This window comes from Palaemon carinicauda, chromosome 31, assembly GCF_036898095.1.
Source record: "Palaemon carinicauda isolate YSFRI2023 chromosome 31, ASM3689809v2, whole genome shotgun sequence".
Taxonomy (NCBI): domain Eukaryota; kingdom Metazoa; phylum Arthropoda; class Malacostraca; order Decapoda; family Palaemonidae; genus Palaemon; species Palaemon carinicauda.
The window spans coordinates 22918088-22931445 of record NC_090755.1 but is presented as its reverse complement, the minus strand read 5'-3'; the positions used below and the strand labels follow the sequence as shown (position 1 = coordinate 22931445).

The following is a 13358-nucleotide window of genomic DNA, read 5'->3' as shown; positions in this document are numbered from 1 at the left end:
AGGCTAAAATAATGGCTAGTTCCCAAACACTTGGATAACTATGATCATGCCATATTCTATTAATAATGCTTAAAATAATAAAATAAACAACTTTGTATTAAAATGTTCATGTTTGATCATTGCATAAGGAATTCCATTGGGTCCAAGGGCTGTATCATTACAATTAGTAAGAGCAGAATCAAATTCTCTTTCAGCAATATATGACTTCCCTTCCTGTTACAAAATTTAAAATTTTCTTTTTTTTTGTTGCTCCTATACTGGTAACCAGGAGCTCCTTCACACTTGCACGATACATTTGAAAAATGGTCAGCCAGGGAATTGCTAACATCATTTGCTTCAGTCACATACTGACTGTTCACTTTCAACACTGGTGGTGGGTTCGGGGTAAATTTGCTGGCAATCTTTTTTCTTTACCTCCACACAGCAGATGGTGGTGTTCTACTGTTAATGGAGGAAACAAAAGACACCCATGACTGCCGCCTAGCTTCTTTCATGGCACGACGGAACTGTGCTCTACATTTCTTGTATATAATCAAATTGCCCTCAGTGCAGTGTCTGTGCAGTCGAGTTAAAGACCTTCTTGTGGCTCTGTGCAGGGCAGTTAGTTCTGAAGACCACCAGGGGACTGGTCATAGTTTGAATAACCCTGTTGATTTGGGAATTGAATTAACTCCTGCTGTATGAAGGGTTCCATTCAGTAAGTCCATAGCATAATCAATATTTTTAAACTGTTCTGCATTTCCTTCAGTTTCACTTAGCTCACGAAATCTATACCAGTCCGCCTTATCAAGATTCCATCATGGTGATCTTTGTAAAGGCAGACCCTTGTTGGTGTTTATAATGATTGGTGCATGATCACTAGTATGCCAATCATCTAATGTCCTCCAATCAAAATCAAGGAGGCAGTTTGAGCATGCAATTGAAAGGTCAATGCATGACAAGGTACCTGTCTGAACATGGAAGTGTGTGGGCTCTGTTGTATTAAGGAGTTCGACATCCTTGTTTTCCACAATTGATGATATAATATTGCCCCTGGTGTTTGCTAAAACATCACCCCACAAAGGATGTCTACCATTCAAATATCCAAGTAAAAGAAAAGATTGAGGTAGCTGTTGAATCACCTCTACTAAATCATCATACAATATGTTATCATTTGGAGGCAAACAGATTGTATATTTTCTCCCTAGATCAATCTGTACAACCACTACCTGCAGAGGTGTACGGACAGATAAAGGTATTTGGGGAACATCTCGACAAACGTATATGAGACTTCCTCCATGGCTCTCTACTACGTGATCATAAGGTGTCCTGTAGCTAATATATTTGCGAGGACAAGGGGTATTAGCATCCAGTTTGCTCTCCTGTAGACATACAATTACGGGGGAATGCTCGTGAATTAAGAGAATTAGTTCTTCATATTTGGCCCTCAAACCCTGACAATTCCATTGCAAAATGGAGGAAAAAACTATGTATTATTTTCTGGAAGACATCTTTGATGAGGTCTTCCCATTGAAAGTTTTTGATTTGAAAATATTTTCTGTAGGCTTCTTAAGTGTGGGTCTTGATAAGTTAGGTTTTATATTAGCCTTTTCAGTGTTCTTCTTACTTAATTCTTGTGGGGGATAGTGGACCTCAACTTAAATTTTGGATTGATTCAAGAAGTTTTCCCGTTGATCTGAAATATCAACAGGCAGAACATCATATCTATTTGCTATCATAACTCTGGTGTTTTTAATGGATGGCAGTGAGAGAGATGGAGGTCTCTCTCTTTTCCTATTGACAGGTGGTGATTTCTTAGGTTTTAGTGTTTTCCCCACTACAGGTGCACCTGATGATTGTTTTATGTGGAACCTCCATCAAATCAGATGAAGATATAGCCTGAGAGAGGTTAGTATTATCCTTTGGAGTGGGGGACAAAGGTTTATTAGAGGTGAGCAAAGCCTTACGTGATATTCTTGCCTAATCCTCTAGAATTCTGTCAGAAGATGGCGAATTTCTTTTCCGGGGAATAGAGGCAGTAATAGGTGGGTTGGATGTCTCTTGCGTCATTTTTCCTCCTGATTTGAATAACTTCGCATAACTTGCTGATTTACTCCATAGTCTCTTGGCATACCCCACACTTATGTGTTCCATACTGGATTTATTGAGAGCAGCCTCTTCCAACTTATATTGCTGGCAGTTCCTATCAGTAGATTTATGATTCAAATTACAGTTTATACAATTGGCCTCTAGTGTACATTCTCCATGGTAAACATTGGAGCAAGTACTACACATTTTATCATTCTTGCAAACTTTAGATGGATGCCCATATCTAAAGCAATTAGAACATTGCAGCGGCTTCTGCTTAAAAGTTTGAACTTTAATCCGTTCATTTTCTATGTAAATGTGGAAAGGCACATCAGCATCCTGGAAAGTAAGGATAATCATTGACGTTCCAGGGACTTAATGCACTTTCCATACAGTTAAAGGACACATGGCCAATATCTCCTCTTCTGTAAACTCATATGTCTCTATTAAAAACTACTCCCCTTCCATAACTGAAGTTTAGATGGGGTTTTACATCCAGCTTTATGTCATCATTCTCTGTATTTAAATTGCAAAGTATAACAGATTGAGTTTCTGATTTGGCACTTATGAGGAAACTGTTCTTTCCAAACCGAGATATATCTCCTGGTGCGATGGTACCTACTTTCTTTTGAAGAAATTTACATATCTTAAAATAATTTCCAGTACTCCCTTTTGACTGAGCAACAAGCCACTTTGGTGAATTGGCTTTCTTTGGGAGGGTATAACTACCTCTATACCTTTATCAATCCAATCTGCAGGTTTGTATACATGTAGATCCTGAGGTACCCGATCGCAAAGAGCACCCTTGAAGTTCAAATTATTGATTTTAATATTCATGATATTACTGATTGCATTGAATGCTTCATCATGGTTATCAAATGTTATCCATGAATCCCATTTGTCACCTTCAAGCCTCATTCTAATTTCCCTGATGTAACCATAACATTGAAATGATTTATACAGCACATCATAATTGGTTTCTATGGGAATCTGAGTGACATGAAGGATTCGCAAATTCTCCATGTCACCCAAATTACTTTGTTTTTGAGAATTAGTAGAATGGTCCTTTAGAGTTTCCAGGTCATCAACAGAGGGGTTAGTTTTTAAAGTAGCAGCAAGCCGGGTTCTCCACCTCTTACCGGAGGATGTCAGTCCTCCTATCCCATGTGGCCAAACACGAGAAGAGGTTTCAGCGGGAACCAGTCCTCTATTAGAAAGGGGCTGCCTCTCTTTAGGAGGGCGTACACTGGTCAGCAGGGGTAGTTAGCCCCTCCCACGGATGACTCTAATGCCTAGTGTCACCCATTACCCGCAAATATGGGCGACTTAAAACCGGATCACTGGAGCCCGACTCTTAACAGACTTGGTCTGCACCCAATGGGGTCAGCCAGAGGGTGGTGGCATCTAAATTTGTACAGGTTGAGATGGTATGCCATCCATCCCACCCTGGGCCAAATCCAAAGAAGCAGTCAAAACCAAAGTCATACAAGCCAAAGTCGTCAACAAGTTCATGGCCAAGAGGAGGTAATCATAAGAAAGGAGAGAAAGAGCTGACTGATTTAGTTGGATCAACAATTGGGCACCAAGATCCAGTGGGAAAGCAGTTCCCACTGTTCATTAGAGTCCAGCTGCTAATCCCTAAGCGCCCCCTCCTCGTCAAGGCTTCATCATCTGGGGGGCCAAGTTGTGGAATGATCTTCCTAATCGGGTAGTTGAATCAGTAGAACTTCAAAAGTTCAAACTCGCAGCAAAGTTTTCATGTTGAACAGGCTTACATAAGTCCTTTTATAGTTTATAAATCAAATATCTGTTCTAATGTTGTTAATATTTTTAAAATATTCTATTCTAATTTTCATTACTTCTTATATCGTTTATTTATTTCCTTATTTCCTTTCCTCACTGGGCTATTTTTCCCTGTTGGAGCTCTTGGGCTTAGAGCATTTTGCTTTTTCAACTAGGGTTGTAGCTTACCTAGTTATAATAATAATGTTTCTTCTCACTTTAGTCCCTCCATGAGACCAATTAATATATGTCAAGGGTTCTAAAAACGAGAAACACAAGCTAAAATCATGGCTTCACTCGGTGACGCCTATACAAGCTATTTGAAAAAGATAATTAGTTCAATGCATGTTTTTCAATCTAAACAATTATAACTATGACCATGTTATGCTACTCTTAGCAATGTCACTGTAGTAGGATGTATAGTATTAATAATCAGACAATTAAAAATACAGTACATGAACTACAATAACCAAAAACAAACATACAAATCAATTCCAATGAAACGTACATGTACATTGTAGATAAATATTAAAATGTATACAGAAGACTTAATGAAGGACCATGGAATCACAAATCCAGATAGGTTATGACATGTCTCTTTTAACCAAATAATATCAAATAAAATCACAGATTTATATGGCCCCTGACAAGGTCGCGTTAGGTTCTCGTCAAGTGTTTTTGGTATGTTACGGATGAACAAAATATAATCAGAAGGTGGTGCTAAGCTCACGCTTTATATGTGTATTAAAATTGTCAATTGAACTAAACTATGATAAGGCAGTGATAACCTCACACCTACTTTAACGGATGCTAAACATACCATTCATCGAATATCCACTGATCATGCTGCATTCAGGATGGTAAGCACCTCGGTCTGGATGAGGTTCTGGAGGAAGTATGTTGGGGGTATAGCAAGTACCTCATTAGGAGGGTTATTCTCACTTGAGTGTGGAGAAAGTGGTACTAACCCCAAAGAAATCTTTAGATATTGCATGGTACAGGGGTGGCAGGATTGATTGATTGACTATTATGTATTATCTGGCATCGTAACAGCAGAGGTCATTGATGACAAAGAATATAGTTAACGATTATTATGTATCTTATTTCAACTTATGATTAAATCTTATTAAATAAACCAATATCCATAAGAAATTTAAAAAGGCAATCCACATTGCATTCAGGTCCCAAAATTTTAGATAGTATGTAAATTCCACTGCTATCTTTACAATTATGAAAATGGCGCAATCTCTCGGTCAAGTAACTTGGACACTCGGTTAATATATGTTTCACAGTCAGTGGCACCAAGCAATCTTCACAGAATGGCTGATGTTCTCCACTCATCAAAACGCTGTGCGTCAATCTGGTGTGACCGATTCTCATTCGGCACAGTACCACTTCTCTTGACCTTTGCATGTCAAAATATGCCCCTGGACGAGATGATTTAACAATTTCACTCATTTTTTGATTTTCCAACTTCCAATAAAAGTTCCAAGTTTTTCTAAGTACGGACTGAGTTATGGGGTACATATCCTTTGCAGTTAGCAAAAAGTTATTTCTTATACAGCTATGAACTGCCCCCTTTGCCAGAGAGTTCGCTGTGTCATTTCCCTTTATATCGACATGAGCAGGAACCCAACAAAATTTAATATTCTTACCTCTATTTCCCAGTAGATATAGCCCTTCAAGAATTTCGATTTTATTGGGTGCAATGAATTAAAATGGTTCATTGCCATCAATACACTCAAGGAGTCGCTACAAATAACAATCTTTATGAGGTAGCCGGAAGATATCCTTGACTGCCATTAAAATAGCATAGCATTCAGCTGTAAAAATGGATGCTTGTTTAGATAATCTAATACTTCGATTGAAATTTGGAAAACATATCCCAAATCCAACGCCAGCAATGGACTTGGATCCATCCGTAAAAAAAAAAAAAAAAAAAACAGAATCCCTAAGGCACTCTATGTGCTCCAAGAAAGTAACTCTCATTATCTCCTTGGATGTTTGTCGTTTAGAATCTAATATATATTTACAGAAATCTACAGAGGGTAGATTCCATGGCGGTACTTTAAGAGTACTCTACGGGTAAGGGTAGATTCCATGGAGGTACTTTAAGAGTACTCTACAGGTAAAATTTTACCCTTGGGAATTTCAAAGTCCTCCAAGGTTCTTAAAGCTCTATACCCTAACGGTTTAGGGTATCTAGGATGATTATCATAAAAACTAGTACATTTCAAATTAATAACCGTTTCATATGTGAGTGACTTTGGCAGCTTCTGAAGTCTAAACCAGTATCGAACCACCGATGACTGGCGGTGAGGCTCGATAGGCATTTCACAAGCATCTACTATCAGACTAGATATGGGAGATGACTTAAAAGCTCCACTGGCTAGTCTTATTCCAGCATTGTGTACAGAGTCTAATAATGCCAATGTTGTTTTTGTTGCTGAGGAATATATTACACATCCATATGCAACTTTAGATGCAATTAATGCTTTGTAAAGCATTGGAAGGTGGTTTCGATCAGCACCCCAAGAAGTATGGGATAAAATTCTAATCAAATTAAGAGACTGAATACATTTAACTTTCAAATTTTTAATAAGAGGAATCCATGTTAACTTACTGTCAAATAATAATCCTAAAAACAAGGTCTCATCTTTGCAAAAAAATCTTTCCCATAGGTGTATAAGTCAGGGTCCGGATGAGGGATTACGTTACTAATACCATTTATGGATAAGGCAAATAATGTTACACTAAGGACACTACCTTGTGGAACGCCTTCTTCTTGATTATGAATTGATGAGAATGTATTTCTTACTCTAACTTTAAACTGACGTTACTCAGGATTGATCTAATAAACATTGGCAGTTCCCCTCTCAAGCCAATTTCATGAATGGTTTGAAGAATACCATGTCTCCAAGTGGTATCATATGCCTTCTCCAAGTCAAAGAAAATAGATATGTGATGCTTTTTGCCGACAAAAGCTTCACAAATTGATGCCTCTAATCTTGCTAAGACATCAATGCAGGATCGCATTCATTGGAAGCCACACTGTGAGGGGTTAATAAGCCCTTTCTGTTCTAAAACCCATACCAGTCGTATGTTCACCATCTTTTCCATCAATTTACATATACAAGATGCTAATGCAATCGGCCGATAGTTGGTCATAATTTTGCTATCTTTTCCAGGTTTCAAAAAGGCTAAAATTATACAAATGCTCCAAATATTAGGGAATAAACTCTCTTTCCAAATTCTATTGATGATACTGAGTAAAAAAAAATTTAGTTTCTATGGGTAAATGTTTAATCATTGAATAGGTGATGTCACAAATCAATATATCTGCGTATATATTTATATATCAGCCCTGTATTATATTGATGTATAAGGATTTTTGTATATCATCATAAGCATTTTATTTTTGTTTATTGTTATAATTACTGTTTATATACGGTCTTATTCTACAGTTTATTTCTGCGTATATACTTATATATCAGCCCTGTATTATATTGATGTATGATGATTTTTGTATATCATCATAAGCATTTTATTTCGTTTGTTATAATTACTGTTTATGCACGGCCTTATTCTATCGTTTTTTCATGTTAAAGTAGTTGAACTGTTATTTACTGAAAATAATGAGTGTAAAACTTGTGTGCTTGTTCTATTGTTACTAGTTAACGCTAGTTTCTTTATTTTAATTTGTAATATGTACATAGTCTTTCACAACAGATGTTGCCCCACTATTCATGGATACATATTTATTGTTATAGAATTAGTGCTTTTGCGGAGTCCTTGGCAACGAGCCGAGGCGACATCTAAACCTTTGTTTCGGGGAGAAAGACACAACCGGTGGTGCTTCTAACGCAGGTGTTATAACGGGATTTCTCTCTCTACCAGTATAAGACTGGAAGTGCGAGAGGATTATTATTATTATACTGTGAACTATTATATTACTTAAGAAGTTTTGCTCAATAGAGCGTTTTTGGGCAGTGTATGCTGCGGTTTGTGACTTTATATTGAAGTGTTAATAAAGGCTATACGAGAATAGCGAAATTAAGCAGAATAGTCTTATTTTATTTTCACACCTGCCAAATATTGAACCTGAGTTGTGACAAGTGGCGACCTTGCCAGGATTGGCAACAGTGAAAAGATATAAAGGCTGGAAGTTGAAGTCATGGAAACCTGCAAAGAATATCTTGCATTGGCAAAGGACTACGGACTGGACGACGAGAAGGCCATTGAGTTTGCCGAGCACAGGGTTCAAGCAGAAGAAAAGAATCTTGAGAGAGAAGAGAGACTGAAAAGGTATGACGCTGAGTGTGGGAAGGCTTTGGCCGAACTAGAAGAGAAGGAGCGGGAGCGACAGTATGCACTAGAAGAGAAGGAGCGGGAGCGACAGTATGCACTAGAAGAGAAGGAGCGGGAGCGACGACATGAACTAGAAATAAAGAAACTTGAACTAGAGGCAGCACGACACCATGAAGAGGCACCGACATTGATCAGTAACCACTCTCCTAAAGCAAAGATCCCAAACCTCCCGGAGTTTGTGGATGGTAAGGATGAGCTTGACAGCTACTTGTTAAGGTTTGAGAGGTATGCTAACACACACAAGTGGGACAGGTCAACGTGGGCCTCGTCTCTTAGTGCTCTTTTGACAGGGAATGCCCTTCTAGTCTATGGTCGGCTTTCTGACGACGATGCAAAGGACTATGAAATTTTGAAGAAAGCGCTCTTCAGAAGATACGACCTTACTGAAGTTCCGGAACACGCCCCCAGAAGACGGAGAGAGCCCTGCACAGTTCATTGTCAAGCTCAAGAACTTTCTCAAGAAGTGGATGGAACAAGCTGGCGCTTATGAGACTTTTGCAGAGCTCCAACAGCTGATGATCAAGGATCAATTCATCAATGCTGTCTCAAATGCACTGGAAGTTCATTTGAAGGAAAAGGCCCCTGCTAATCTGGATGACCTGGCAAAGGCAGCAGAGCAGTACCTCACAGCTCATGGAACTGAGCTCTCTAAGGAGGCCAAGGTAGCTAAAAAGCCTGTGTATCGACCACCTAAGCAGACAGGACCGAGTGCTGTTGAGAATCCTTGGCATGGGCCCAATGAGCAAGTCATCAAGGGGACTTCAGCTAGAGAGGTAAGGTGCTACAGATGAAACCAGCTCGGCCACATAGCGTCGAAGTGTCACCTCTTGGATCAGTCAAGGGGTCCTAGAAATGACAAAAAGTGTATGTTCTGTAATAAATTTGGTCATGATCTCCCGGAATGCAGGAAATTAAAGACCATCAAAACCGCTTATTTGGATGTTGAGAAAAGTGTTGAAGAGGCACAGACACCAGTGGCACAAGTCTCTTCCTTCTATTCAATCAGTGGCCCTCCTCCAGAAATGGAAGTAGCTAAGGTAGATGCTTGTATCAAGGAAGGAAAGCTTTTCCTTGAGAATGTTTTTTCGGTCCCTTGTATAAATGCTTGTGTTCCAAGCAATGAAAACTCAATGCTAGTGACAAAGGGTCGAGTAGGATCCCACATTGTTCAGGTGTTGCGTGACTCTGGATGTAGTAGTGTGGTAATCAAACAAAAATTTGTTGATCCTGATCTTTACACTGGAACCTTAGTGCTGGTCAGGCTTGCTGACAATTCCTTCCGGAGAGCTCCAATGGCTAAAATCCACATCAACACTCCATACCTGATTGGAGAAGTGGATGCAGTCTGTCTTCCTGACGCCCCCTATGATCTGCTAATTGGAAACGTCCCATGTGCAAGACCAGCTGAAGACCCTGACCCAGCGTGGCAGGACACCTGTGACCAGGAGACCTGTGCAGTAGCAACAAGGGCACAAGCAACGCGAGATGGTAAGAGACCCTCTCCACTGGTAGTGCCAGGCAGTAACCTGTACAAAGAAGTCGATAGGGATGAAGTTTGTCGACTACAGAAGAAAGATGACACACTGAAGAAGTTTTGGACCTCTAAAGAAGAGAGAAAAGGAAGGCAAGTAATCCGGTTCGAAACCAGGAAACAGTTATTGTACAGGACATTTGTTCATCCAGACATCAACCATGGGAATCCAGTCTCCCAAGTTATGGTTCCTAAACCACTGAGAACACAAGTCCTGACATTAGCACATGAATCTACCTTAGGGGGCCACCTGTGTGCTAAGAAGACAAAGGAAAAGATCCTCAGAGAGTTCTACTGGCCTGGAATGGGTGCTGACATAACTAGGTTCTGCAGATCTTGTGACATCTGCCAGAAGACGATCAGCAAAGGTAGGGTGACAAAAGTACCTCTTGAGAAACTGCCAATCATTGATACTCCATTCAAGAGGGTGTCTGTGGATATAATTGGCAAGATACATCCACCATCTGAGGAAGGACACCAGTTTATCCTCACTATGATGGACCACGCCAGTAGGTATCCTGATGCAGTGCCCTTGAAGAACATTGACTTTGAATCAGTTGCAGAAGTTCTGGTAGATATGTTTAGCAGGGTAGGGGTGCCTGAAGAAATATTAAGTGATCTTGGAACACAGTTTACCTCTGACTGCATGAAGGAAGTAGCTAGACTCCTCAGCATGCGACAACTTGCAACTACTCCATACCATCCAATGTGTAATGGATTGGTGGAAAAGTTCAATGGAACTCTAAAGCAAATGCTGAAAAAGTTATGTCAAGAGAAGCCTAATCAGTGGCACCGGTATATCAATGCTGTGTTGTTTGCTTACAGAGAAGTCCCTCAAGAGTCGACAGGGTTCTCCCCCTTTGAGATACTATATGGAAGATCTGTAAGAGGGCCAATGCAGATTTTGAGGGAACTATGGACAAAAGACATTGAAGAGGCAGAAGTCAAGAATAGCTATCAATATGTCTTTGAGCTCAGGGAAAAAAATGGAAGAGACCATGAAACTAGCAAATGAAGCACTGAAGTTGGCACAAAGGCGATACAAACATTACTATGATAGGAGATCCAGGCCTCGGAGTCTTCAGGTAGGCGATCAAGTACTGATTCTACTCCCTACAGACAGCAATAAGCTACTCATGCAGTGGAAGGGTCCATTTAATGTAGAGAATGTTGCGGGGAAGAATGATTATGGTATAAACATTCATGGAAAAGTTAAAACTTTTCATATCAACATGTTGAAGAAGTATCTTCAAAGAGCAAAAGATGTCATCTTAGATACAGCGTGTGCTGTGTTTGACAATGTTAGCAACTCAAGTATAGACATCCATGAGGATGAAGAGTTGCTGGAGATAGCACCAACCTCTGGATCAGAATCAATAAAGGATATTATGTTTGGCTTAAACCTTGACCTGCATAAGGAACGTCAAATCAAAGAACTTGTGCGGGAGTATGAAGATATCTTTACGGACATCCCTGGAACATCAAACAAAGGTGAGCATAAAATAGAACTTACATCGCATGAACCAGTGAGGAGTAAGCCATGCCCGGTACCATATGGTGTCAGAGCATCCCTTAGGAAAGACATAAAAGGTATGCTAGACATGGGGATCATCCAGGAGTCAGCATCACCTTGGTGATGGTGATGGTAAAGAAATCTGATGGGTCAAATAGAGTATGTATAGACTTTAGAAAACTTAATCGTATTACTATATTTGATCCAGAACCAATGGTTACAGCAGATGATATTTTTGCCAGGTTATCAGAAAGCAATTTCTTTACAAAGATTGATTTCACCAAGGGCTACTGGCAGATCAAGGTTCGATCAGAAGATGTCCCAAAGACAGCTTTTGTTACTCCTGATGGCCAATATGAATTTCTTAAGATGCCTTTTGGGATGGTTAATGCAGGAGCCACATATGTTAAGTGTATGTGAACACTTCTTAAAGGTCTCGATAATGTGGAAAGCTATATAGATGACTTACTGGTACACACAAAGTCATGGCCTGAACATTTAGAAACCTTGCAAGAGCTATTTCAGCGTATTCGAAATGCAAATCTCACTGTTAGGCCAAGCAAGTGTATTTTGGCTTCAGAAATGGTACAATTCCTTGGGCATGATATCCAGGGAGGCACTTTGAGTCTTCAGGAAACCAATATTAGTAAAATTCCATCAGCCCACAACCAAAGACTAAAAAGGAGGTAAGATCGTTTTTAGGACTTACGGGATTTTATCGTGCTTATGTCCCAAACTATGCAACCATTGCTGCTCCGCTATCTGACCTGACAAAGAAGGGGAAAAGCAATGTTGTACAGTGGCAGGAGCCTCAAGAGAAAGCATACAACAGTCTGAAGTCTATACTGGTTAATAAACCTGTCCTGCGCCTTCCAGACCTAAACAGAAGATTCATCTTGAGAACAGATGCTTCGGACGTGGGACTAGGGGCAGTGTTACTTCAGGAATATGAGGATGGTTTGTTCCCCGTGAGTTTCGCCAGCCATAAACTGTTGGACAGGGAGCAAAGATACAGCACTATGGAGAAAGAGTGTTTGGCTATTGTGTGGGCTCTACAGAAATTCAAAATGTATTTGTATGGTGTTGACTTCATGTTACAAACTGATCATCAACCTTTGGCATTTTTGAACAGTTCGAAGTTTACAAATGACAGAATAATGAGATGGGCAATGTTCTTGCAAAATCATCGATTCAGAGTAGAAGCAATAAAAGGTAGTTCAAAAGTTGGAGCTGATTTTCTAAGCAGAGTAGTGGGATAATTCTTGTCACAATGCCGGGTTGACTTTTTGACGAGATGTCTATACAGATAATGGTGGCTAAAACTTGATAAATTGAATTGTAATGTTGGGAGTATAAATTTGAAAATTTATACTTGAAAGGGGGGCCTGTGTCACAAATCAATATATCTGCGTATATATTTATATATCAGCCCTGTATTATATTGATGTATAAGGATTTTTGTATATCATCATAAGCATTTTATTTCGTTTGTTATAATTACTGTTTATGCACGGCCTTATTCTATCGTTTTTCATGTTAAAGTAGTTGAACTGTTATTTACTGAAAATAATGAGTGTAAAACTTGTGTGCTTGTTCTATTGTTACTAGTTAACGCTAGTTTCTTTATTTTAATTTGTAATATGTACATAAAGTCTTTCACAACAGATGTTGCCCCACTATTCATGGATACATATTTATTGTTATAGAATTGGTGCTTTTGCGGAGTCCTTGGCAACGAGCCGAGGCGACATCTAAACCTTTGTTTCGGGGAGAAAGACACAACCGGTGGTGCTTCTAACGCAGGTGTTATAACGGGATTTCTCTCTACCAGTTTAAGACTGGAAGTGCGAGAGGATTATTATTATTATACTGTGAACTATTATATTACTTGAGAAGTTTTGCTCAATAGAGCATTTTTGGGCAGTGTATGCTGCGGTTTGTGACTTTATATTGAAGTGTTAATAAAGGCTATACGAGAATAGCGAAATTAAGCAGAATAGTCTTATTTTATTTTCACATCTGCCAATTATTGAACCTGAGTTGTGACAGGTGATATTATCAATTACAGGAGCCGAATCATTACACGCAGACAGGGCT

General features: G+C 39.4%; 2 protein-coding genes across 3 annotated transcripts in view; one reads left to right on the top strand and one right to left on the bottom strand.

Annotated features, from left to right (window-relative positions):
* Taf8 (TBP-associated factor 8) overlaps positions 1 to 13358 on the bottom strand; it is a 670932-nt gene that overhangs the window by 295941 nt on the left and 361633 nt on the right. The gene's annotated exons all lie outside the window — the stretch shown is intronic.
* Positions 1 to 13358, top strand: part of LOC137624900 (carboxypeptidase B-like) — a 233338-nt gene that overhangs the window by 86884 nt on the left and 133096 nt on the right. The gene's annotated exons all lie outside the window — the stretch shown is intronic.